General features: G+C 46.9%; 1 protein-coding gene across 5 annotated transcripts in view; it reads right to left on the bottom strand.

Annotated features, from left to right (window-relative positions):
- LOC147446381 (pachytene checkpoint-like protein) overlaps nt 1–23,229 on the bottom strand; it is a 96,656-nt gene that overhangs the window by 19,185 nt on the left and 54,242 nt on the right. The window lies entirely within an intron of this gene.

The raw sequence follows: 23,229 nt of genomic DNA, 5'->3' as shown, positions 1-23,229 counted from the left end.
GGCTTTCAAGCATTCACCTGCGTTCCTTGTGGCTTTCAAGCATCCAGTTGTTGTTAATTCTTTTTGTTCTGCCATTAAGATAGAGCTTAACCTCACTTGCGTTATTACTCGAGCTTCTGATCATCAGTCTTTTTAACAATTTCATCTGCAAGTGAGGACCATGTCATTTTCTTCTCACTATGGTTATGGAGGATAAAGATGCGCTGGATCCAAACCGAGCATATCTCTTTGCTGAGGAGCCAAGCTGTCTGTTTTGCCGATTGGGATTTTTGGACTATGCAATCATATTCGGTTCTTGCCTATTAAAAGACTTAAGGCGTTGCAAGCAGGGCAGTGTTTTACTCCACTTTTGAGGCATGTAAGGTCATGGTTGGGCCTAGCACCTGCTTCAAGAAATGTACGGATGAAGTACCTAGTGGTTTTCTTTCACAGTTTTTTTCAGTATTCCTCTCACCGAGACGGTGAGCGGTCTTGTGGTAGGCAACCTGTAACAGGGCTACAATGTCCTTCACGGTACAGTGTCTTTCACAGGACAGGTCTAGGCCGGTTCACACTCGACGGACACTGGACGGACCCTCTGGGTTGGGGAGTGACACGTGGCAGGGTACCAACGGTGGTCTACTGGACCTCGTGGCCAGGTCACCACATGGCTGACATTTATGAGCCGTTGGTGGCTCTTTATGGTGGTATATATGAGTAGTCGTTTTGGGCCAATGGCATTATCTTGGGCGTAGTGGTCTAGAGTGAGTGGGTCTTTACACAGAGCACATCTTCATCATCCCTGCACATCTGAGCCTCGACACCCCCATTGTACCTGTGAGTCCTGGGCTGGAGCTGAGTGTGCTGCCACGCCAGAGTCTGTATCAATCTTTGAGATAGTCGAGTCATATGTTCTAGTCTACTGTTGTGTCTTTGTGAGCTCTGTTGATGTCTATTGTTTCCTTTCTGTTCAGTCTATTTCAGTGAGATTGTCACGCACATTGCACTGAGGACCACCCATTGTAGAGAGCACGACACAGTATCTGCGCTACACATGTGGATACATACTCCTGGCTCCCAGGTGCAACCCATTCGCCTAGAAGGAGGCGTGGATCCCGTCGTGCAACATAGTTCTTTGTCCCTAGCAAACCAACCTTGAGTTGGATCAACCTACTCCACCTGACGAGTCATACGAGGATCTGTTGGAGTGGTTGGATGCTACCAAATCTATGCCCTATTATGGGGTCTCTATTCACTTTTTGCCAGAAAGTACACCCTCTTCCAATGTTTCCACAATAACTAAACCTAAGGAGCCACCTGAGCCCGCTCAAAGGTTGAAGGTCATAGAAGCTACTCCCCGTGCGCCCTTCGTGGAAGCCTTTGGATTTGGTGAGCCTCTCAAGAATCATAGAAGCAGGAAGGAATTTCCCCTACAGGAGTTCACCCCCTCTCAACATCACCCCCATTGGTGTCTACTTCTCCGACCAGAACAAAGCTCTCCTGGCGAACTCCCTTCACAAAGCTTCCTCAAGACGGTATACAGCACACAATGTTCATTTCAAGCTTGATGGATTACTTGATCATGATATCTATCTGCTGGATTGCCATCTCCCCTCAGCACCCCCTTCCTCCCTCCTCGCCCTTATTCACACCCTCTCGCCTCTATCTACCCCCTATCTCCTCGACCCTACCATTCCCCTCACACTCACTCGCCCCCTACCCACCCCTCCCCCTACCCACTCACCCTCGCCCCTATACTCTTTCCCTTGCCCCCCGCCCCTACCTACCTCTCGTTCCCCCTACCCACCCCCTACCTAGGCCTCAACCCCTACCCACCCCTCGACCCCTATCTAGCCCCCTAGCCCCTATCTAATCCCCCCTCGCCCCTAGCTAGCCTAACTTTCCCCCTCCCCAACCCTCCCAGCCTCAACCTCAGCCTGCTGATCACCCCCCACCCACTGATCCGCCCCTTAGCAAGCTGCATAACGGTCCCTCCTATTCCTCAATCTGACTTCCCTCTACACTTCAAAAGACTTTTGGATTGGGTTGCTAAAGAGCCTTTTGGTTGTTTCCTTGTGGCTTTCAAGCAATCACCTCGTTGCCATCCGTTGTTGTTACTGCTTTTCGATCTGCCAGTGTTGTTGCAGAAGGTGTTGCAAGGTCATCTGCAAGCATGGACCATGTCATTTTCCTCTCAGTATCGTTATGGAGGATAAACATGTGCTGGATCCAAACCGAGCATATCTCTTTGTTGTGAAGCCTCATTTTGTTTTGCCAATTGGGATTCTTGGACTAAGCAATCATATTGGGTTCCTGCTTATTCAAAGGCTTAAGGCGTTTGCAAGCAATGCACTGTTTTTAACTCCACTTTTGAGGCATGTAAGGTCATGGTTGGGCCTAGCACCTGCCTCAAGAAAGACGTACAGATGCGGTACCTAGTGGTCAGTATTTCCTCTCACCGAGACGTTGAGCGGTCTTGTGTCAAGCAACTTGTAGCAAGCTACAGTGTCACTTTCATAGGACAAACAATTAGTACACTTGGTATGGTCTGGTTCACACTGGACGGATTCTCTAGGCCGGAAGTGACACGTGGCAGGGATAAGGACGGTGGTCTAGTGGACATCGTGGCCAGGTCACCACTCTCAGTTTGGAGATAGACCTAGATGGCTGACATTTATGAGCCGTTGGTGGCTCTGTATGGTAGGAAACATGAGTAGTAGCTATTGGGTCATGTTTATCTTCTTCTTCATATATGGTCAAGCGTCGTCGTCTACAGGAGAGAGTCTATACACACAACACGTCTGCACCATCCCTGCACATCTAAGCCTCGAGACCCCCATTGTACTCGTGAAATCTTGGCTGGAGTTTAGTGCGCTGCCACGCCAGAGTCAGTATCGGTTCTTTGAGATAGTCGAGTCATATGTTATGGTCTGCTGTTGTGTCTCTGTGGGATCATTTGTTATCTATTGTTTCCTTTGTTTTCAATATGTTTTGAGTGAGATTGTCACGCACATTACACTGAGGAGCACCCACTATAGAGAGCACGACACATTATCCGTGCTACAAAGGGACAAAGCTTGGTTGTGTCATAACATAGTCCACTGTACTGGCCCCATGTCTGTGTGGAAAGCATGTGAAACCGGCTGCTCCAAGAAATCGTTGTAAGCCATTAAGTATCGCTAACCCATGTGTAGTCGTCATCTCCATGAGGTATCTCCCATACTCTGTCTGCTCTCTATCATGTGAGCGTTTATCAAGCCCCAACTCACCCACATCCAGTTCTCTAAGCATCTCATCTGAAGTGTCGTAGAAGATTGTTTAAGAGTTGCCCGTTTGGGCATTAAAGTCCCCAAGGAGAATAATATCACCATCCCTAGAAAACTCCCATATGTCATCATCTAGTATAGAGAAAGGTGAATGCCCTTTGGATGCGGCATATACTGACGTACTGGGAGAAAAGTAACATATGGCAATGTATAGAAATTGACCTGTGTCAGCTCTCAGTCTCACCCACATGTATCTAGCATGCTCATCTCTCCCGTACAATATGTAGTAGTGGCTGTAGCTCCTCTCTAAATAGCATTGCTACTCCTCCTGAACCTCTACTCCCATGTTCAGATCTCGTAGCTGTCCTGTGGGCCGTCTCCCATCTATATCTCACCACATGTGGCATCACCTGTCCAGAGACCTGGTGAGTCTCTCAAAAGAATACAATGTCTCTGTCTCTGAAACTGTCCTCAAATGCACCAACGTCCAACCTCTTAAACCCATTACAATTCCAAGTAGCAATCTTCAGTGTGCTACCATAGGTCTCGCACCGTCATGCAACGTGCCACTCTACAATCACCACCCGACCATCTCTGCAGAAGGCTATTTTTCCCTTCTCCCTTGCCCCTGTAATCTCTGGCATTACATCTCTCATATGTGAGAGTTGTGAGAGAGTAAGGTCATCGCCGAGGAAAATACCTGTCTTCTTGAGAGTAGGCCTCTTCCTCAAGAATCCCTTCTTCTCTTCTAAAGAGCGGAAGCGAAGTATGAGAGCTCTCTCCTTTGAAGACTCTCCTCGCCATCACTTTTCTTGTCTACTCTCCATGCCTTTGTGTGCAAAGGCTTCTCCATCCCCATAATGAATGTGCGGCTTGTGACCTCTTTCTCCACATTGTTTATGTCCTTGAGGCCGGTCACTCTCAAATGTAGAGCCTGCATCCGCCTTCTTTGTTCCTCTTCGAGGGTCATGTTGATAAGTCGGTGTACAAGCAACTCCTTACCTTTTTCTTTCTTGGCGACCTCAATCAATTTTTGCGGCCTCATCCGCCTTCTTTTGTGTCTTTGTTATCATGTCCACCCATGAAAACGTCTTTGTCACATTCAATTTCTCTTCCTCTTTGATCATCCTTACCTGTTCCTTGATTACCTTGATTTCTTCTATCACCGAGGGCTGAAATTCACCTTCCTCTAGTCCACTGCTTGCTCTGTCAACAAGCTCGCGTTTGAGGGCTGAGACTTCTTCCTTGAGTGTCTGAGAGTCCGCCTTAAGTGCTTGTATCTCTGCATTTAGTTTCTCTTTCTCCTTCTTCCATTGTGCACCTTCATTGACGACCATCTGAAGGAGGTTGGCCTTCTCCTTCCACTATCCTTCCATCTCTGTTTTCCATTCTTTCATTTCCCTTTCCATTTGCGTCATTCGCTTGTTCGTGAGCATAAAGATGGCCTTTGCTCGCGGCTTGCGAGTGGGTGAAACATTCATGGCTTCCATGTCCTGCGAAGGTGGAGCAAGGGAGATGGTTTCCATGTTCTGTAAGGGTGAAGCAGTACCCAGCAAGACCATGGACACGTAGGCAGAGGGCAACCTGCTGGGTCCTTGCGAGAGAACACTATGTGTATAGGTGTTTCCACATTATGCATACATGATTATGTTGATGGAAGAGAGCAACTTTGAAGATTGACAACCAGGTACATGCTTCCAGCGTTTGGTGGTTGAATTCTGCGCAAGAGGACTCTCTCTCTCTCTCTCTCTCTCTCTCTCTCTCTCTCTCTCTCCAACTGTCTACTTTTACGCATGCCGCCCTCAAAAAGAGAGAGAGAGAGAGAGCCCTTTGGGTTTTAGGGTTTCGCCATGGTCACGCACAGAGAGAAGAAGAAGAAGATTGTTTTAATGTCGTAGGAAACTATCCCAAGAGACCTTAAAGATTTATCCAACAAGGAAAGTTGAACTCAAGACCTGTTATTCAAGAGGGAAATGGCATAACCAATCTACCACACTTGGGTGATAGAAAGGTAATACCATTTTTCCTCTTTTTATTTGCGCGCACACACACACCCGAGAGAAGATTCTTTTAACGTCGTAGGAAACTATCCCAAGAGACATTAAAGATCTATCCGACGAAGAAAGTTGAACTCGAGACCTGTTATTCAAGAGGGAAATGGCATAACCAATCTACCACACTTCGGTGATAGCAAGGTTATACCATTTTTCCTCTTGTTATTAGCACACACACAAGTCCTTGCATGCCCTAACTCAGCATGTGGGTTGCGATGTTGTAGGGACTACCTGAGCTCACCCTTGAGTCTAGATCTGTGGGCATTCTACGAAGTGCTCTCATCGTCGGCACGCCTGGTGGGACCTCAAAAAGAAATCTCTCGGTGACCATCCAACTATACTCAACATCAGATTTAGCTCAACTTGGTCGACTAGTTTCTACTTGTCGTCTCAACCTCCCAATCACAAACTTTAGTTAGATTGTGTTGTGTATGTGTACAGATTTACAGGTGTGTGGTGGGTGTCAAGCATTTGCGGAGGTTTTTTGGATTAATGAAGAACCAGTTTTGCCTGTGTGTTTTCATGTGTGGATACATGTGGAGTCTACGGTTAGAGAATATGACGTGTTTTCGTTTTCCATATTTAGTTTATTTGTTTTGGGTTTTTACGTTTTTGAAGTTCGGTTAGGATGAGGATCGGTAGCACACACGTGGTTGGGAAAATTGAGTCTAGATGAACACATAGCGAGTAATCTACACCCACATATTGTAAAGGGTGTTTGCATATGGAGTAATCCACACTCTCAAATTTTCACGGGTGATTGCATATAGTAAGAGTGAACGTGTGCATATCGTCTGAGAACATTGCATTTACATACAGAAGTCTATTCATGTAACTAAGCTTCATTTCTGGTTGGTACATCTCATACAGTGCTAGGAGAAACACTTGCAATGTGAGCTTTCTCTATTCCGTCTTGTTCTCATGAGGTATATGTAGGAAGGGGGGACTCTGGTCGGTGTGTTTTCCCGAGTGTTGCCTTGCTAAAATGGAAGCCACCCAAGAATCAACGAATCAAGGGGATGCCTCTTCCCTAGCAATAGTGAAGGCCCTCCAAGCTAGTCAAGGTGTTGTTGGGCGGCATATAGGGCATAGGAGTCAAAGCATTGAGGCATGCTATCATTTGGCGCCTAGAAGGTACATCCTTCTCGGACGTGTAGTCACCGCCGTATATCCTTTGGGAACCCTTCTTGACTGACAGGAGTTGCGAGCACCACGAACGGTTGGCACGCGCCATGGACGCCTTGATAGAGGATACTTGGGTGCCTTGAAAAAACGAGTGCAGTATTTTAGCAAACACTTTCAACATGTGGATGGCATGAGCCACCTATGTTACTATTCTAACCTCATCGTCTGTATTGGCTAAATGGTACGGAGGATTTTAAAAAAATTTGAGCTGACAGACGATGAGGTTAGAATAGTACTAGGATATAGTTTTAAAAAAATTGCCACTTTCGTGGCATTTTTTTGGCGTGACCTCAGGGCGCTGACCTCGCTCCAAGACATCGACAGTCGACAGACCATAGGTGCCGCCCAGCTCGTGCACAGAGAGAGAGAGAGAGAGAGAGAGAGAGAGAGAGAGAGAGAGAGTGTCCTCGGAAGCTGATGCTGCAAACCAGAGGAGACAGCCCTCTGAACCTCCTCGCGCGCGCGCACACACAGAGAGAGAGAGAGAGAGAGAGAGAGAGAGAGAGAGAGAGAGAGAGCGCTCTTTGGGGGAGGCGGTCGTTAATTTTTTCCCACGAATCAAATAGGCAGCTACTATTTTTATTAGCTTCTATTTTCATTAAAATAGAAACTAATATCGACTACTAAATTTTCCCCTTTCAATTTTCAATTGACGGAATCTCAATTGGTATCTCAACCAAAAACCCACATGTTGCATGTGGGTGCCCTATTGTGGCCGGTGCCACCTTTTTGATAAGCACAAGCGCCACCTCGTGGCTTGGGCACCGTCAAACCTTATAAATGAGCCCCAAGCGCCTCATCATTACGGAAGTCATCCCTTAATTGACGTGTACATCCTCTTGAAACTACTATAGGCGTCGACAAGCTAGCAGTACCTAGCATCACCCTTGTGCCACCTAGTAGGAGTTTTGCCATACACGAGCGTCCTCTCGGATGCTCGGGTGACTTCTTGTTTACATCCCTCTGTGAGGCCTTATAGCCTACCTTCTAGGCGCCAGCCTCAGCTTGCTACATCCCGGTGTTGTCTGGTCATTATTGTGGACGTCAGTGATCAGTGCTTGCAGGCGTCCTTGCGGTGCCCTTGGGACGCTCACTCCACTAATTTGTTGGACACTTCAGAGCACGCACGGGTCTATCCCTCTGTCGTGTGCGTCCTTGTTTTATAATAGGGGAAACCTTTTATCTGAAAGCCTGATAAGGAGATTGAGCCATTGAAGCAGAATCTTATCACTATAATCAAAACCCTGACAAAGAGATTGGCATGGCTAATTTTGTTACAAGATTTCTAGTAGTATAGTCCATGCCATTTGTATTTCTTCTTTGAAAATCATGGCTTTTCTCCTTCATCTGCAACGTTGGAAAAGGGGAATAGAGAGCACACCTAGAACACACACAATCCCCTTGGGCGTTTCTATAGCCCAAGATGTACATTACACCCCAATTCACTTGCAAACACACGTGGAATCACATAATTTCTTTCACCCAATACGCAACCGTTCATGGTTATGCAACCTAGCACCACCAAGCAACCACAATTCCATCTTTGTACTCTCACAACCTCTCTCTTTTGCACACACTAGATCAATTCAGGGATGCACACACAAACACAACCCATTGACTCGCACAAAACTAAGAGAAGGGAATCAGACGACACAAGAGATCTTTCACCCAATACGCAACCGTTCATGGTTATGCAACCTAACACCACCAAGCAACCACAATTCCATCTTTGTACTCTCACAACCTCTCTTTTGCACACACTAGATCAATTCAGGGATGCACGCACAAATACAACCCATTTATTCGCACAAAACTAAGAGAAGGGAATGGAGTTTTCCAAGAGGCTGCCCGACCCAGCATTATGAAAGTATTAAAGCAACCCAGGCTGCACTAGAGTAAGCCAGAGGAGCAATGAAGGAGCCTCTCAGAATTGAACAGGACCGAGCGCCTGGTGTACCATCAACACCAACGTTTTTGCATCAAAACCCTTGGCGTTTTTGCATTCGCCTCAACGTTTCCAAGATCAGCCATCAGCGTTAGCATCGTAGAAACCGCACGCGATTCGCAGCAAATTCTCGTAGAGGTCACCCTTCCCATCGCAGCCACATCAGCGTTTTCAGTTTTCAGCGCTTAGAACAGCCAGCATTCTTCAGTTTTCAGACAACGTCGTCGCCGACGACAGCAGATTAGCCCTTAGCCTCGTCACATCAGCAGTACCCCTCAACATCCCTAGCGATTTCAGATTTCAACCTCAAGCATCAGTAGCATTTTAAGATTTCAGCACATTAGCCTCATCGTTGTCGTCATCGTCGTCGCCACCGTCATTGTCGTCATCATCGACATCAACATCAATATCATCCTCGTCAAGCATCTCAACATTTAGAACCATTGCACCAGACTTTGTGCAACCTAAAGCAAATACCTCTCTGGCAATAGAGAGGGGGGCCCTTGGAGGGGGGTTTGGCACCCCGTCTGGTGTTGATCTTCTCTCACACGGGTGGAGATCACTAGACTCATTCGTCAGGACCTGATCCAGCTCGACACCAGGAGGACATGGATAGAGCCGCCTCAGGAGTTGAGCACAAAGATGGCTTTCTATAGAGAGCATCTTCTCCACCTCACAGGAGATGGGTTTGTGATTCGACCCAGCTACATGGACACACATATGTCTCATGGTTTGCGTTGTGCCATTGGTCAGATACGCACATCCTCACATCAGCTCGAGATTGAGACCGGTAGATTCAGAGGGATACCAGCAGACAGCAGGATATGCCGATTATGCCAGAGAGAGCCAGAGACAGAGTTGCACTACATATGTCATTGCACAGTGTTCTATGAGATACGGGGGCGTTTCCACTGCTTATTCAGAGAGGGTTTTGGTCCTCTATCTAGGGTCATGAGTTATGAGGATCAGAGATGTCTTGGACTATATCTACTTGAGTTACACAGGTATAGAGACACTTTACTGGGGAGAGCTAGAGAGAGGCAGTCCCAGAGACACATTACAGATTTCTTTTCACTAGATATGGGACAGCCAGAGGAGCAGCCACCACTGCAGAGCTCGTCCCACACTCATTCGACCACTACTGGCACTCTCATCGACCGAGCATTGGAGCTACAGAGATACAGACGACCGCGACTGAGGAGAGGAGCTACACAGCATCGACGGAGACTACAACAGAAGATTCGAGCCATACTCTCTCGACATCCAGAGTGCAGATGAGGATGGATCCTCACCATTTCTTCCATCTTTGTTTCACACACTGTTACATCCAGTTTACCGGGTACCTATTGTATCAGCTACTACACCCACGTAGTTTTAGATTGTAGTAGTAGTAGTAGTATTTTGTTCCACTTCTAGTTCTTTTCTAGTTCTTTTGTACCCAGACATGGTATTAGATTCACTATTTTGTAACTGATTGGTCTCATAGGTCATTTTGGCCTTTTGAAGACGTTAATATAACATTTCATTTCATTTCATTTCTCACTCACAACACTTTCTCTCACAGTTTTCCATTTTGTTTTGTTTTGGTCTATTGCACAATCTCTCATTAAGTCAATGTTTTTTAGGGTTTCAAATCTGTATTTTGCTGTTTTCAAAGATTTCACAAACGTTTCTTGCTGTTTTTTAGGGTTTCTTGTATTTTTTTTGTTGTTTTAGAGTCTCTCTCTCTCTCTCTCTCTCTCTCTCTCTCTCTCTCTCACATGGGTTTGGTCTCACTCACTGTTTTTAGGGTTTCGTCACCTCCTTTTTGCTGTTTTTAAGGATTTGTCATCGTTTTTTTTTTGTTTTTTATGGTTTTGCCACTGTTTTTTAGTGCTGTGTCACTGTTTCTTGCTGTTTTTTAGGGTTTTGAAACTGTTTTTTTCCGTTTTTAAAAGTTTTGCCACTGTTTTCTGGTTTTTTTTTAGGGTTTTGAAAATGTGTTTTGCTGTTTTTTAGAGTTTCGAAGCTGATTTTCTCTGTTTTTAAGGGTTTCAGAAGCGTTTCTTGCTATTTTTCAAAGTTTCTTGCATTTTCTTGGTTGTTTTAGTCTTTCTCCCTCTCTCATGGTCTCCCTCCATTGGGCTACCCATTGACCCCCTTTCACATGGCCTCTCCAGTGGCTATAGCTCGCCTCCCTCTCAACATAAAGTTCTCGTTACCAACAAGCGGATATCAGCACTTGAAGTTGAAGTGAAGGAGTGGGAGAAAGAGATGGAGGCAACCTTTCTTCAAAGGATGGAGAAATGGAAAGGGGAGAAGAACCTATGCGAAAGGATTTCTCGCGTCGAAGAGCAAGTGGCTTCACAAGAAGCCACAATCCGAACTCTCCAAGGTGAACTTCTTGCAGCAAAAAGTGGGCGGCTCGAAGAAGGCAAAATTCAGCCATCCATGTGGAAGAATTAAATACCATGAAAGAAGAAATACAGGTTAGCAAGGAAGATGAGGAGAAGAAGTCATGGGCCGCGGTCATCTCCGCAACACAAAAGAAAGTAGATGAGGCCGAAAAATGGATTGAGGTCACCAAGAAAGGGAAAGGTAAGGAAGCTCCTTGTACACCCACACTGATTAACATGACCCTCGAAGAGGAACAAAGGAGGAGGATGCGGGCTCTACATGTGAGAGTAGCTGGCCTCAAGGACATAAAGGACGTTGTCTACTATTGTGCCTATCTTCAAAGCAGGTCATCCTACAGAGCCTGGGAATTGCTGCACTATTATGGTTGGGCACACATTGGCACGGTTGTATGCATCCATTCTTGACCAGGAGTTGAGTAATTGGGCAAAGGGTGAGCGTGTACGAGCAAAGGGCCAAGCCGGTTTCAAGAAGGGTTTCTCCAATCTTGATCATATTCTGACACTTAGAGCCATCATTGAGGAGGGCAGGTCACATGGGAGACGGATTTATTGTACCTTTGTGGATTTCTGCAAAGCATTATACATGGTACCGAGAGCTGGATTGATGCAAAGACTGCAAGAGATAGGGATGCCGGATGCCCATAGTGTTGACTTAGGGGATTAGGGCTCTATACAGATCAGTGATGGGACATCTACACACTCCGGAGGGGATATCTGATTTAGTTCACTCCACCATTGGGATGAAACAGGGTTCCCCGTTGTCTCCTACTCTATTTTGTATGTATGTTGATGAGGTGTCTGATAGCATTGACAGGGACGTGGATCCCATTGTTGTTATATGCCGAGGATATTCTGTTGATCTCTGACTCACCAAAGGGTATGCAACGACAGTCGGATGCATTACACAGTTTTGCAGAGGATAGTGGATTGTTTGTAAACCTTGGTAAAACCAAGGTTATGGTGTTTAACACCACACCACAGTGGATCGGGAGATCACCACAGACTTTAACATATGGTCAAGAGATTAAAGAGTATACAGATACATACAGTTACCTTGGGGTTGTCTTCACTAGGCCGAGGTTTTCTTTGGATAGAGGAGCAGAGACTGACTAGAGCTTTTGTAGCTTTGGAAGGCTTGGAGAGGATGTGTTCGCAGGTTCAATTCCAAGAACCTTGGACAAAGTTATGGCTCTTTGATACTTTGGTAGCCACAGCTTTGTTGTATGGGGTGCAAATATAGGGACCTTCTATAGGCCAAGATGGTTGGGGACGTATGGAGAGGCACTTGGTATCTATGATCTCTCGACTGATCAGAGCCAAGGCCTCCGTACCCAACGCTATCATTCGAGTAGAGCTAGCTACCCCATAGTTACCGGGGAACGCGTTCCCTAGGCCCTGGAACGCCAGAACGTCGTTCCCTCCCCCACTGCAAGGCCAGAATGTCCCGAAACGTTTTGCCGTTTCGGGTGACCACTTGATACCGGAACGGCTCCGAAACGGCTCGGAACGGCCAACTCTCATAATGGGGAGAAATGGGCAGCGTTTTGCAAATTTGTAGTGAACATTAGGTGTTATTTAAAGTGTGCAAGGACTCAAAATGCACCCCCTCACACCCATTCCCTTCTCAAGCAAATCCACATGCCCTCAAGGTCTAAGGCTTAAGCCTTAAGCTCTCTCGAGTCTCGACTCTCAAGTCTCAAGCTCTCCCCCTCTCAAGCTCTCTCCCTCTCTTGAGTCTCTCCCTCTCACTCTTAAGCTCTCTCTCTCTCTCTCTCTCTCTCTCTCTCTCTCTCTCTCTCTCTCTCTCTCAAGCTCTGTCCCTCTCCCTCCCTCTCGAGTCTCTTCCTCTCCCTCTCGCATCATCCATGGCCTAGGGGTCTTCAAATCGAGTTTTTTGTGATAATTAGAGTCAAAGGACTCTAATACTACTTGTATTCAAATTTCAAACATGTAGAGCTAAAAATTGCATTATTTGGATGCTTTTTATGCCTCCCGTTCCGCGCCATTCCCATTCCGGACCCCTGGCCGTTCCTCCGTTCCACGGGGGTCCCCGACGCCGTTCCCATTCCGCGTTCCAGGTAACTATGAGCTGCCCCTCCTATGGAGATTGAGGTGCTTACCAGATCAGTCTCCTTTGTGCACAGCTTGTGGGATACTACTAGAAACGGATATACTAGACTGGCCCTTGAGTCTTCCAGACAATTAGCTCTTCAGGGGGACACTTCATGCCGGTATGCATAGATGACATCATGGTTTCAGACACATGGCTTCACCATGGACAAGCTGCCCCAAGGTGGTACCATACGTAATGTACGATATGTATCTGTACGTATTGTACGTCGTTTCGTATGGATAAATTTTTTATGCACGTAAAAATATGTACCTTTGTAAAAAGCCAAGTAAATGAGAGAATATTTTTCAAAAAAATCCATTTCTCATTAGAGAGTTGGAAAATGTATATCATGCAAACTACTTGGGGACACATTACTACACACATTATCAACTAGAGATTCACTAGCCAACTACCAAGTGATGATCGTGTAAAACATACATTAAACATTTGTATCTGCTGACAAAAGAACAATGAAAAACCTTCAAGCATTCAATAATGAAAGTACCTGCTAACAATTGAACAATGAAAGTGTACATACTACATAATAGAGAATCAGAAGTGTGAACATAACATTGCTTCAAGTAGCCCACAATTGTTAATAAGGAGCAACCCACAATAGTGACAAATGTCAAGCCAAAATGGCTCCTAACAGAGCATACATAAATAAAAACATTCTGCTGCATTATGTGAAAATGTATGGACCCTAGTCACTACCATGAGGACACCCAACTTACCCCCCCCCCCCCCCCCCCCACACACACACACACACAAAAGAAAAAACCTTATCATACAGTACAATCAACCTGTGTACTGTACGGATCAATACGGACGTGCCGTACAGTACCGATCAGCACGTACGAAGTGGTCCAACCTTGGGCAGCCCCCTTACCAGTACTCTCTTCAGGCATCCTCGATGTCTCTTACACGGGTGGAGACTACTAGACTCATTCGTCAGGACCTGATCCAATTGGATACCAGAAGGACATGGATACAGCCGCCACAAGAGTTGGGCACGAAGATGGCTTTCTATAGAGAGCATCTTCTCCACCTCACAAGACATGGATTAGTGATTCGACCCAACTACATGGACACAAATGTCTCATGGTTTGCAGTGTGCCATTGGTCAAATCCGCACATCCATTAGCTGGAGATTGAGATTGGTAAATTCAGAGGGATACCAACAGACAACAGGATATACCGCTTATGCCAGTTAGAGCCAAGGAAAGAAATACATTACATATGTCATTGCACACTGTACTATGAGATACGGGGCCGTTTCCACTGCTTATTCAGAGAAAGTCTCTGTCCTTTCTCTAGGGTCATGAGTTATGAGAATCAGAGCATAGTAACAGGGGACACCCTTTTTCGGGCTTCCCGTCCCCACTTTTTCGTCCCCACTTGCCGTCCCGCCCTCTTTTTTACACTGAAAATCCATTTCAGCCCCGTCCTTCGTCCCGAAATACGTCCCTTGTGACTATGGATCAGAGATGTCTTGGACTATATCTACTTGAGTTACACAGATATAGACACTTTATTGGGTAGAGCTAGAGAAAGACAGTCCCAACGACCAATTACAGATTTCTTTTCAATAGATATGGGATAGCCAGAGAAGCAGCCATCACTGCAGAGCTCGGCCCACACTCATTTGAACACTGGAGCTACAGAGATCCAGACGGCCACGAATGAGCTAATGGTTTCAGAGGCATGCTTTCAACATGGACAAGCTGCCCCCTTTCCAATATTCTCTTGATGCACCGTTTTTAACTCTTACACGGATGCAGATTACTAGACTCATTCGGCAGGATCTTATCCAGCTTGATACTAGGAGGACATGGATAGAGCCATCACAGGAGTTGGGTACGAAGAGGGCTTTTTATAGAGAGCATCTTCTCCAACTCAAGACAGACGGATTTGTTACACGGCCCAGCTACCTGGACACACATCTATCTCATGGGTTACGATGTGCCATAGGCCAGATATGCACATCTTCACACCAGCTGGGGATTGAGACGGGTAGATTCAGAGGCATACCAGCAGACAGTAGGATATGTCAGTTGTGCCATGCAGAGCCAGAGACAAAGTTTCACTACATATGTCACTGCACAGTCTACTATGAGATACAGGGACGCTTTCACTGTTTATTTAGAGATGGTTTTGCTTGTTAGATAGTGTCATGAGATATCAGAATCATAGATGTCTCGGATTATTTCTACTTGAGATACAGAGACATAGAGACTCTCTATTGAGAGGGCATACATAGACAGACACAGTCCCAGAGACATATCCCAGATTTCCTCAGTACGAGTACCACAGTGGCAAAGGGGCCACCACCACCACAGGGCTCGGTTCCCACCCATACACTCACCAGTGGTACTCTCATTGACCGAGCTATAGAGTTGGGGAGATCGAGACGACCACGACTGAGGAGGAGAGCCACGCAACCATAGTCACAAGGGACGCATTCCGAGATAGGGAACGGGGGACGGGGCTCAAATGGATTTTGTGTAAAAAATGGGCAGGACGGCAAGTCGGGACGGAAAAGTGGGGACGGGAAACCCGAAAAAGGGCGTCCCCTATTACTATGCACGCAACACCGACGGAGATTGCGGCAGAGGATCCACAATATTCTAGCACGACACTCAGAGTGTCGATCAGGATAGACCTCATGCTACAGCTATATTGTATCATGGTGACACTTATCCCCATTTTGTACCTTTGTGGCATTATATCATTGCTCAGCTTACCAACCACCCATAGGAGTCGGTAGCACTCCTATCTCAATTTCTAATTTGTAATTTTCTTTGTTTGTACCCAGACTTCGTACTAGACTCACCATTGTAATCAGTTTGGCCTCATAGGTCATTTTGGCCTTTTGTAGACGTTAATATATCATTTCATTTCATTTCATTTCTCTCTCTCTCTCTCTCTCTCTCTCTCTCTCTCTCTCTCTCTCTCTCTCTCTCTCTGAAATTGGTATAATCTTTCTATCACCCAAGTGTGGTAGATTGGTTATGCCATTTCCCTCTTGAATAACAGGTCTTGAGTTCAACTCTGTTCGTCGGATAAATTTTTAAGGTCTCTTGGGGTAGTTTCCTACGACGTTAAAATTCTCTCTCTCTCTCTCTCTCTCTCTCTCTCTCTCTCTCTCTCTCTCTCTCAATTGGTCTCATAGGTCATTTTGGCCTTTTGTAGACGTTAATATATCATTTCATTTCTCTCTCTCTCTCTCTCTCTCTCTCTCTCTCTCTCTCTCTCTCTCTCTCTCTCTCTCTCTCTCTCTCTCTCTCTCTACGCAGCGGGTGCGAATGCTAGGGAATACAGGTCGCCCGAGGGGACTGTTCATTCAAGCACAACAGGGAGCTGCGTTGGCCGCGTGCTATCCCTCACAAGGGGGGACGCGCTGTATAGTCGGCAGCTGAGATAGGTTGCCCTACGGGGCTGTTATTGAACGCACAGCAAGGTGTTGTGCTGCCAGCAGGTATTGCATTAAGGGGGGCTACGGGCCTTACCATTTGCAACAGGTTAAGAGGGGCAGCATCAGGCCTGTCCCCTATTTTGTATCGGCGCCTGTAATAGGCTGTGGCTCAAGACTTCTTCACGAATACAGGTGGGGGCATTAGGACTGGTTCACACAGGGAACTCCAAGGAACTCGGGCAGTTCGCATACTGCTCTCCGCGAGCCGACTCAGCAGGGGGTTGCGTGCTGTTTTTGTTGCGCAAGCCGCGAGCCTTCCCTCTGCGAAGGCCGCGTGCTGATGCCCGCAATGCGCTGAGGTTGTGTATTTACCCGCATCGGGTTGTGGGTGTTCCATTGCCGCATGGTCTGTGTGTTTAGTGTGGCCGTCTTGTGATGGAGGCCATGAGCGCAAACCCACCACTTCCCGAGAGCTCTAGCCCCTTCCCCTTGAGTTGTTTGCATGCAATGGCATCACCAACAACGAAGAAATCAACTTTTATGGCTACCAGCAAGAGGTTAGCAGACATGGAAAAGGAGATGAAGCCATACAAGACAGAGATGGAAGAGTGGAAGATGGAGAAGGCGGTCTTTCTTCAGTGGAAAATCAACGAGGCCGAGCTTCAAAATGTGGAGAAAATGGAACATCGGGCCGAAATTGAAGACCTCAAGAATCAGATTTCAGCCCTCAAGAGAGACCTAGCCGAGGCAAGAGCCAATGGTGGACTAGAAGAGGGAGAAATCCAACCCTCAATGATAGAAGAACTTAAGGTAATCAAAGAGCAAATGCAAGCCATTAAGGAAGAGGAGAAACAATAGGAAGCAAAAACGTCTTCATGGACAGATATGATTACCAAAACCCATAAGAAAGTGGAGGAAGCAGAGAAGTGGATTTCAATCGCAAAGAAGGGCAAAGGCATGGAGGTATCAATGCCCACTACCACCATCATCAGCATGACACTTGAGGAGGAACAACGAAGACGTATGAGGGCCTTGCATGTGAGGGTTACCGGCCTCAACGATCGGGATGAGGAAGTACAGGCGCTCATGGTACTAATGGGGATGCAAAAAGCGACACACACAAGAGCATGGAAGTTGGTAAGAAAAGTGGAGACACGGGGGAAACATCGAGAGGAAGAGCTCTCATATTGCACTTCCCCTCTATTGAGGAGAAGGACTTTTTGAGAAGGAGGCCCACTCTCAAAAAGATTGGTATCTTCCTTGGTGACGATCTCACCCTCTCACAGCTTGCCCACATGCAGGAAGTCATGCCTGAGATTAGGGCCGCAAGAGAAAAGGGGAAGACAGCTTTTTACAGAGAAGGAAGAGTTGTCATTATGGAGAGATGCCCTACATGACGGTGCTAGACGTATGGGACCACACTCAAGATGGCAGTTTGGAATTGCAATGGTTCGTATAGACTTGATGTGGGGGCCTTGGAGGGCAGCTTCAGAGACAGAGACATTGTTTTCTACTCTGAGACTCATCGGGCTCCAAGAAAGTTGATGCCGCATATATCAAGATACAGATGGGAGACAACTTGCCGAACATGCACCAGATCTCAACATGGAACTAGAGGATCAGGAGGTGTGGCAATTCTTTTCAGAGGCGAGCTCCAGTCACTACTGCACATAGTTCGGAGAGATGATCAGGCCAGATACATGTGGGTGAGGCTCAGGGCAGAGACTGGACGTTTCTTTATATCGCCATATGCTATTTTCCTCCCTGCACTTCAGTATATGCTTCACCCAGAGGACAGTCTCCTTACTTTGTACTTAATGATGATATTTGGGAGTTCTTCAGGGATGGAGACATCATACTATTGGGGGATTTCAATGCCCGTACAGGCAGTTCACAGACGGTTTTCTATGACACTTCAGAGGAGATGCTCAGAGAGCTAGAGCCAGAGGAGATGGGACTTCAGAGATGCTCACACGACAGAGAGCATACAGAGTATGGGAGATACCTCAGGGAGATGACGACTACTCACAGTTTAGCCATACTAGATGGCTTACCGACCTTTCCATCATCTACACGTTTTACTTGTTTTCCACACAGACATGGGGCCAGTGCTATAGACTATGTTCTGACACATCCGAGCTTTATCTCTCAAATTCAAGATTTTACAGTGGGGCCCAGGCCTGTAGGAATAGCAGTAGATCATGCACTTTTGACATTATTAGTCTCCTTTGAGTACAATACATCTCAGGCCTCACGAGGTAGTAGACATCCACGCTATACTTTTAAACCGGACACTGACTCAATCTATTCAAAGGAGATACGTAGACTTTTATGCACATCAAAGCCAGTATACACAGTGGAGGAGATCACGACTATGCTGAAAGTGACATTACATGGGGCAGCGACAGAGGCATACCCACACACTCAGCCTGGTTAGAGACGTCCTTCTAGGCACATGCCTCGGAACAGATGGTATGATGAGGAGTGTCAACAGAGGAGAGCTCAGATCCAGAGGGAGCTAGCATTGGGAGTGATCACCTATAGACAGTCTCGTATTGCTACACGACGACTAGTACGACGGAAGAAGCGAGCTTTCTTGGTCCAAATGGAGCAGGATTTATATCAGCTCTTCCTTAGTAGAGATTCAAGAGAGGCTTGGCGTCTATTCCATGAGCAGTCTCCCCCACCAGTGATCACTTCTACGGAGATATGGGGGCAGTATGCAGCATCATTATACACTATACCTGGACAGCCACCACTACCAGATCCACCACAGCCATGTCCGGCTACGAGCACCTTCTTTACCACTGAGATGGTAAAGTAGGCCATTGACAGGATGAAGACCAGACGAGCACGAGATCATGAGGGTTTGGTAGCAGAGCACATTATACATGCTGGGGACTTGTTGGCAAAGATGCTTGAACGGTTGTTCAACCGTGTCATGTGCGAGGGCTTTCCTGAGTCTTGGAGATTGTCTACTTTTGTACTATCTCCAAGACAAGAGACCCTCCAGTGCAGGGGAATTACCGTACTATCATGGTAGGACACACATTGGCACGGTTATATGCATCCATCCTTGAGAATAGGCTGAACAATTGGGCAAAGATTATGGGCATACGGGCACCTGGACATGCTGCATTCAGGAGGGGTTTCTCCACACTGGATCATGTCTTTACACTTAGAGCTATCATTCAGGAGGGTTGAGCACATGACAGACGAATATATTGCAACTTTGTGGACTTCCGCAAAGCTTCTGACACAGTACCGAGGGCCAGATTGATGCACCGACTTATGGAATTGGGGGTACCCATAGAACTGATATAGGGGATTATGGCATTGTACAGTTTAGTGATGGGTCATGTACGCACACCAGAGGGGATATCTTGCATAGTTCACTGCACTATCGGATTGAGACAGGTAGATTCAGAGGCATACCAACAGACAGTAGGATATGTCATTCATGCCTTGCAAAGCCAAAGACAGAGTTTCACTTCATATGTCACTACACAGTCTACTATGAGATTCGAGGACGCTTTCATTGTTTATTCAGAGATGGTTTTGACTCGTTAGATAGAGTCATGAGATATCAGGATCAGAGATGTCTCGGATTATTTCTACTTGAGATACAGAGACATAGAGACTCTGTATTGAGAGGGCATAGACAGAGACAATCCCACAGACGAATCTCAGATTTCTTCAGTCCGGGTACCACAGAGGCAAAGAGGCCACCACCACCACAGAGCTCGGTTCCCACCCATACACATACCATTGGTACTCTCATTGACCGAGCTTTAGTGTTGGAGAGATCAAGACGACCACGACTGAGGAGGGGAGCCACGCAGCACCGACGGAGATTGCGGCAGAGGATCCATAGGATTCTAGCACGACACCCGGAGTGTCGATCAGGATAGGCTTCATGCTACTGCTATATTGTATCATGGTGACACTTATCCCCACTTTGTACCTTTGTGGCATTATACCATTGCTCAGCTTACCAGCCACCCATAGGAGTCGGTAGCACTCCTATCTCAGTTTCTACTTTGTAGTTTTCTTTGTTTGTACCCAGACTTGGTAATAGACTCACCATTGTAATCAATTTGGTCTCATAGGTCATTTTGGCACCTAGCAGTTTAGGATTCCATAGTATTTTCTTTTGTCATTTTGTCATTCTCTCATTTTGTCATCTTGTTACTCTGACTTTGTATCAGATCCACCACATTGTAACTTTCTGGTCTCATAGGTCACTTTGGCCTTCTGAAGACGTTGACATTTCATTTCATCTCTCTCTCTCTCTCTCTCTCTCTCTCTCTCTCTCTCTCTCTCTCTCTCTCTCTCTCTCTCTCCCCCCCCCCGATAGACGGATGACATACACACCATGTACATTTGATTTGTCTCATAGGCAGATTTCGGCCTGACATAGACGTTAAAAATCTTTCTTTCTCTCTCTCTCTCTCTCTCTCTCTCTCTCTCTCTCTCTCTCTCTCTCTCTCTCTCTCTCTCTCTCTCTCTCTCTCTCTCTCTCTCTCTCTCTCTCTCTCTCTCAGCACACACAGGGGGTTGACTATGAACCTTGGCAAAACCAAGGTTATGATCTTTCACACATCCAGTGCAGTGAGGAGCGCTGCCACCTTCACAGCAGCAGGAGGACAGGTTGATGTAGTCACCTCCTATGTCTACCTTGGCATCACATTCACCAGCCTACCAGGACCCTTCACTATGAGGCAGGCTGCTGCTGACAGGCTCACCCGAGGATATGCAGCTCTAGCCATGCTAGAGCGGAGATGCCACCAGGCACACTTTCAGGAGCCGCGCACGAAGGGGTGGCTTTTCGACACCTTAGTCACCCAGGCCTTGATGTACTCGGCGGCAGTATGGGCACCAGGATTGACAGCTGACCAGTGGACACAGCTTGAGAGGCCACAGGTATGTATGATCTCACGCTTGCTCCGCAGCAAGAAGACAGTGCCACATGACATTATTAGAGCCGAGCTCGCCACACCACCTATGGTTGTAGAGGCACTATTCCAGACAGTCTGCTTCATCCAGAGGATGAGAGAGCTACCTCCTGACAGACTTACTCGTAGAGCATTTGAGGCAGCTATACAGCTATCAAAGAGTGGGCAGGAGAGAGCATGGTACTCACAGGTCAGAGCATGGTTTGAGGAACACGGTCTTGACATGGAGAGCTTACCACCATTCCAGTACGACCCCCACTCACCATATGTTCACCTCTCTCGCAGTGAGAGGAACTTGGTATTGAGACAGGATCTGTGGCAGCTATACACTAGGAGAGTCTGGGAGTCACCTGGCTTGGGGACGAGGATGTCAGATTACAGAGACCAGTTTCTCACCATATTGTCTGGGGGGTTCATACAGAGACCACGCTACATGGACACATATATGCCACATAGCTCACGGGTGGCGATTGGTCAGCTGAGAGTGGCTTCACACAGGTTAGAGATTGAGATCGGGAGACATACTGGTGTTCCCAGGGAGGAGCGAGTCTGCAGAGCCTGCACAGAGGAGGTGGAGAGTGAGGAGCACTTTGTATGTAGATGCAGAGCATACACTGAGATCAGAGGCAGGTATGAGGCCTTGTTCAGAGGACAGCCCACTCTCCGAGAGATCATGGACTCTCGAGATCAAAGACAGCTCGGACGTTTCTTACTAGAGATACAGAGCCATCGGGACACACTACTACAGCCACACACAGCTACACAGACAGAGGGGAGACAGTCGCAGCTCACAGACTTCTTTCAGAGGATTGCCGCCCCTCCCTCACCAGACACTCAGAGGGGAGTGACACTCCCACAGGCGGAGGTGAGCCGAGCTAGACGACGACCACGAGTCATAGGCTACAGGGGCGCGAGCTCCCACCACCGACAGATCGAGGAGATCCGAGCCCGGGAGCGCCGTGCCACTGAGGAGCGAGTGGCTCAGATGAGGGCCGACCCGACAGCTTTCATCCGGGTAGCCTTGGCACCAGACCCGCCCATGTACCACATCTTACATCCCCCCATTAGTACAAGATGGAGCTAGATAGCTTGATGCATTCTCATGATTGTACTACCTTGAGCATATAGACATGCATATACCCCTAGAGATAGAGCTCCATCCCTCCTCAGATACTCCAGTACCTACATTCAGTTCAGTTTTGTATCAGTTTTGTTTCATTTGTCTTTCTGATAGACGGATGACATACACACCATGTACATTTGATTTGTCTCATAGGCCGATTTCGGCCTGACATAGACGTTAAAAATCTTTCTTCTTTTCTTTCTCTCTCTCTCTCTCTCTCTCTCTCTCTCTCTCTCTCTCTCTCTCACACACAAACATTGTAACTTTTAGGTCTCATAGGTCACTTTGGCCTTTTGAAGACGTTAATATAACATTTCATTTCATCTCTCTCTCCCTCTCTCTCTCTCTCTCTCTCTCTCTCTCTCTCTCTGTGAGATGTCTTGGACTATATCTACCTTGAGTTACACAGGTATAGAGACACTTTACTGGGGAGAGCTAGAGAGAGGCAGTCCCAGAGACACATTACAGATTTCTTTTCACTAGATATGGGACAGCCAGAGGAGCAGCCACCACTGCAGAGCTCGTCCCACACTCATTCGACCACTACTGGCACTCTCATCGACCGAGCATTGGAGCTACAGAGATACAGACGACCGCGACTGAGGAGAGGAGCTACACAGCATCGACAGAGACTACAACAGAAGATTCGAGCCATACTCTCTCGACATCCAGAGTGCAGATGAGGATGGATCCTCACCATTTCTTCCATCTTTGTTTCACACACTGTTACATCCAGTTTACCGGGTACCTATTGTATCAGCTACTACACCCACGTAGTTTTAGATTGTAGTAGTAGTA

The sequence above is a fragment of the Adiantum capillus-veneris genome, chromosome 12 (assembly GCF_014529385.1).
Source record: "Adiantum capillus-veneris isolate H3 chromosome 12, ASM1452938v2, whole genome shotgun sequence".
NCBI lineage: Eukaryota > Viridiplantae > Streptophyta > Polypodiopsida > Polypodiales > Pteridaceae > Adiantum > Adiantum capillus-veneris.
This window is presented reverse-complemented; position numbering and strand designations above follow the sequence as displayed.